The sequence below is a fragment of the Taudactylus pleione genome, unplaced genomic scaffold (assembly GCF_031769625.1).
Source record: "Taudactylus pleione unplaced genomic scaffold, aTauple2 ptg000296l, whole genome shotgun sequence".
NCBI lineage: Eukaryota > Metazoa > Chordata > Amphibia > Anura > Myobatrachidae > Taudactylus > Taudactylus pleione.
In genome coordinates this window covers 5,839,490-5,845,118 of record NW_028284698.1, presented here as the reverse complement: position 1 = coordinate 5,845,118, position 5,629 = coordinate 5,839,490, and positions in this window count along the sequence as shown.

The window sequence follows — 5,629 nt, the reverse complement described above, 5'->3', positions numbered from 1 at the left end:
TACAGATAACAGTGATTATACGGGCCCGAATATAGAATTCTTTATACGACTCCTGGAATTAACTCTGTCGCGCAACTATTTTCTATTTGATGGCAATTTTTTTCTACAACGATCAGGTTGTGCCATGGGATCTTGTGTAGCTCCCAGTTACGCAAACATTTTCATGTTTGAAATTGAAAGACAACTATTTTTGATGGATACCAATATCTCTAGATACATCACAGGGTACTGCAGGTATATAGATGACATCTTTCTCTGTTGGACAGGGACACAAAGTGACTTTGCTAATATGATGGATGCCATTAATGTTACTGATTCACCCATCAAATTTACTTATACCAGCAGTTTTGATTCAGTACATTTCTTGGACGTTTTGGTGTCTGTCACTGATTCGCTACAGATTTGTACCACCATTTTTTATAAACCTACGGATAGAAATACTATTCTTCAATGTGGCAGTTACCATCCTCCGGCCCTTAAGAACGGTCTCCCTTATTCGCAACTACTACGCATTTGGCGTATTTGCAGTGAGTCAAGTGATGCCCTCCGACAAATAGATGAGATGATTCTCAAATTCCTCAAGCGGGGATATCATTATAAGACGTTGCATAAGGCCAAAAATAAAGTATTAGCGATGACTAGATCTGAAGCATTAGCATCAACTGAGAAAGTACATCAATCTAACAAAATAGTGTGGACTCAAGAGTTTTCCTCTGTTAGCCACATTTTGATGAAAAAAGCTAAATCTATATGGCCTATCATATCTAATGACAGGTCTTTACCAGCCTTATGTAACACTAATATTTTACCATCATATCGTCGGGGTAGGAACATCAAAGATGTTGTGGTCCAGAATGACATATCTCTCCATACAATAGCGAGACCAATACATTTTTTAACCAAGAAACCTGGAAATTACCGCTGCACAGGTTGCATAACTTGCAGCTATCTGGAAACTGGCAGTTATTTTCATCACCCTAGGTCGGGTAAAAAATATGATATCAAATACCCACTTACCTGCTCTAGCAGGTATGTGGTGTATTTTATCAGATGCCCATGTGGTCTACTATACGTGGGCAAGACCACCAGACAAATGAAGGAGCGGATGGCGCTCCACAGGTCCAGTATACGTGCAGCTTTGGATGGTAAAGGTACAGAACTACCAGTGGCCCGTCACTTTCGGGAACACCAGCACAATTTGTCCACGATTCGCTACAAGATGATCGATTGGATTCCCCCTAATGTTAGAGGAGGTGATCGTGGACGTATACTCCTTCAGAGAGAGACTAAATGGATACATATTCTTCAAACTATTCAACCATTCGGATTGAATGAGGCCATTTCATTTACGTGTTTTTTGTAGTTTGCCTGTATTGTTATTTCCGGATCTATTCTAGACCTTTACCATACGGTGCAAGTTGTGCTTTTTCATGTAGTGCACCTAGGTTATCTATTAGCTTAATGTCTATGCTCCTAGACTGTGTACTTTAATTATTTTTCTTACATTTGTTCCGTTTTTTCAATTACAGTTTAATGATGTCATCTTTCATATAGCCTCATCACTGTTATGTAGTTTATATTCAGACTACCAGTTGTTTACATTGATGAGTTTTCGCTTTTCAGATACACCGAGGGTTGCACTCGGCTGTGATCATGTTATTTATCATAGGCTTTAACACCCCGTTTTTCCTTTTAGGTCTTTCGCAGCATTTTGTGTTTATGTTCACCATGGTGATGGTTCACGTAGTTTGGCCACGCCCCTTGGATGCGTCTGTAACGTGGGTGCGGGGTCGCACCAGTGACGTCATCAGATCTCCGACTGGGTGCTGTGGTGAGTTCACAGTCACGTTGGTGTCTTCTACAGCTATATATGCTCTGTCTGTTTGTGTATTTTTAAGTCTTGATAAAAGGGAGTTGTCCCTGAAACGTCGATTTACATTACGACTAGTGTCATGGTCATTATTTGAAGCTGTCCAGTCTCATGAGTGCCGTCTTTACATATCTGTATGTGGAATTCTTTGGAAAGGCACCGGAGTAGTTGCAGTTTATTTAGGAGTGCCGGTATTTTGGATCTATATATATATATATATATATATATATATATATATATATATTGTTCTGGTAATTTATTTGTGATTGCTACAACTGAAATAGCGTATATGGTAGACTTCACCCAGTAAAGAATTTCTTGCAGATGGACATAGGAATCTGAATTGTTCCAGATGAATAAAATTGAAATCTAATGTCAGTATTATTTTATGTATTGTCTGTATTTTGAGTTTGAATTGGACCTATCATATCACTTATACTAAGAAGGGGTTTCCCGCATCAACCCCTCTACTCGCTTGCATAGCAAAGTTTATCGACTCGGGTGGAGGCACAACAAGGTGAGAAAGTAACCCAACTATTGCATGACAGGCTATACTATATTGTAGTGACGTATCAGGGGTTACAATGTAAAACTTGGAGGCATTCCAATTAAGGCCTCTATTCCTGCGGGAGGCCAACAAAATAGCTTCCTTATGTAGATAATTCAAACATATTGGAATGTGGCATGGAGGGGCCTGTTCTGTGGGCTCTTTCAACCACCAAATTTGAACATACAGCTTTGATATTAAGCAATTCGGGCAGTGTGGTATGAAAGAAATGATATAATGAAGATCCATTCAGGGTTTCAGCAGATCTACAACTCTCAAGTTATTTTAGTGAGACCTATTTTCAAGGTTATCCAGTTTGGCCGATATCTGCGAATTAGATTTCAGCAATGTGGAAGTGCGGTCCTTTGAAGCTGTATTATTTTGAAAACTCCCCCACTCTATGCTCCACTTGAGAGACCCTCTGAGTAAGTTGATGTATTAGTCCCTTAATGTCAGAGACTGCCTAATATAATACTGCAGTCTGTTCTTTAGCTTGTTCTGTAAGCAATGGCTCCACCATGTCCTTAACAGAATGCACCACATCTGCATAAGAAATTAAAAGCACAATACCTGCTAAAGAGCGAAATCCATGCTGAGTGTCTGCAGCATTTGCAGCACTGGCTGCTGTTAGGAGGCTCCGGAGTTTGCAGGGGTAGCTGACGCCATATTGGGAGCAGAGGCACAGCTCCTATCTACACGGGATTACAGGTGTTTGCCAGTCCTCAGGAAGGCAAGATACTTATCCAGAGGGCTCCAGGCACCGGGATGGCAGCAGGCTGCAGTTTGAAAGCCGCAAACAGCTATAAATACATATGTGGCTGAGCAGGCAGCGGTGCACTGGGAGGACCCATCTTGCTGCATGCACACCAGAACCAGAAGTCCTGGATTTTATACATTTAAACTTTTTTATTTTATTCACACCCATATTTCCAGACTAAGTAAAAATTAGCGACCCACTTGTGGCGGAATTGGTATGAAATACGACAGTTGGGATCCTGGCGGTCAGAATACAGACGCTGGGATTGCGACCGGGTTAACATACCAACACTTGTTGATCGGTGTGCTAACCCTCCCCCTCTCCCTACTCTAACCCTCTTTGGGGCCTAACCCTAACCTCCCCCCCAAGTGCCTGAACCTAACCTTCCCCTCCCCGCAAACTAAACCCTCCCCTAGTGCCTAACCCTCAACCCCTAACCCTCCCCCCAACCCCGTTACTTACCTTCGGCATCCTGGAGTTCGGCACGCCGGCGCTGGGATTCTGACCGGCGTCGGTATTCTGGTGCCGATGATGTAAGCGTCGGCATCCCAACTGCAAGGATGTCGAACACATACCCCTGTGGCATGATGCAAGAAGCTACTCACACTTAGGTGATGACACTAATTCACAATTAATTATATTTAAATTACCATGAATGGGTTCAGCCCATAAAATATTTGCTTCCATTGTGATTAAGCCTTAAGTTCTTAACATGGTAGCTGCAATGGGTACTTCTGTGTGGTAAATTAAACATATTTCTGAAGAGGAAATGTGTAAAACCTTTGAGAGAGATAAAGTGGTGAAGTTGCCCCTAGCAACCAATCAGCTTTTATCTCAGTCTATAAAATGACAGAAGATGTATGGTTGCTATGGACAACTTCCCTCCTTTATCTCTTTCAAAGGTTTGATATATCTCCCCCTGAGTTATAAAACATATACAAAATGAATCACAAGGAGTCAGGGGCATCGGAACGAGTTTATTTTGGGGGGGGCAACATAAAATCCTTCTGGCGCCCGCCACCCCATCTCCCCTCCTTCTTTCCCTCCCTCCTCTCTCTTATTTGAGCAGTGGTCGCAGACAATCGGGGACTGTGCTTTATAGTAATAGGCTGAACAGCCCCTGCACCGCACAGAGGAGGTGTAATGTGCAGTGTTTTAACTTAAAGACCGCACGTTAAACATCCTCCTCCGGGGCAGGGGCAGTGCAACCAATTGCTATAGAGCACAGCCCCTGACCATCTGCATCCGCTGCTCCTTTCACATGTTGGGGTGCCTCCCCCTTGCCCCCCCCTCCTGTTCCGATGCCCATGCAAGAAGTTGTTACATTTAATCAGATTTGGGTGTACTTTGAATGCATTTATATGCTTTAGAGGGTTTCTGAGTATACAGTAAATGAATATACTTTAAGGGGTACTTGATAGACATTTTAAAAAAGGAAGATGGTGGGGGCGTGGCTTGCCAATGGGGCAGAGAGGACGTACTTCCTGGAGCGCTCCCTAATACCACTCCACTCCAAGCCTAAAACGGGGCTCCCCTGGATTTACTTCCACAGAGGACTTCCCTCCCAACTCTGCACTGTCGAGTACTCTGCGGGTGTGGAGTCCCGAACCTTCCAGGCGCCCGTTCTCGTCGCGGCCTAGTGCTGCACCTAAAGCCGGGGACTAAAGTCCGGAACCGGAAGTCCCGCAGACTTCCAACGGGCGCTTTGGGAGAAGCTCCTGCACCTACCTGTGGCGCTGCCGCTTCATAGAGACTGCTGCCGGAAGTAGCTGGGAGTCGTCACTGGGTCCCCTTTGAGCTGTCTTCACCGCTGACCAGGTATTTGACCCCCCTGCTGCTGCACCCGCTGCCGCCATTTTGGATCGCGGCTCCTTGCTCCCGACTCCCTTATACAGTCAGGTGCATAAATATTGGGACATTGACAGAATTTTCATATTTTGGCCTCTATTCACCACCACAACAGCTTTGAAATGAAACAAACAAGATGTGCTTTAACTGCAGACTTTCAGATTTAATTTGAGGGAATTACATCCAAATCAGGTGAACGGTGTAGGAATTACAACGGTTTCTATATGTGCCTCCCACTTTTTAAGGGGCCAAAAGTAATGGGACTATCAACTCAAAAGCTATTTCATGGACAGGTGTGGGCTAGTCCCTCGTTATTTCATTATCAATTAAGCAGGTAAAAGGTCTGGAGTTGATTCTAGGTATGACATTTGCATTTGGAATCAGTTGCTGTCGACTCTCAATATGAGATCCAAAGAGCTGTCACTATCAGTGAAGCAAGCCATCATTAGGCTGAAAAATCAAGACAAACCTATCAGAGAGGTCCCTAAAACATTAGGGACCTCATTCAGAGTCGGTCAAAGCGGCCGCACGGTCGTACGCCACCGATGTTCGCTATACTGCGCATGCGTAAAGTTCGCAATGCGCGTGCGCAAACTAGCTGCTACGA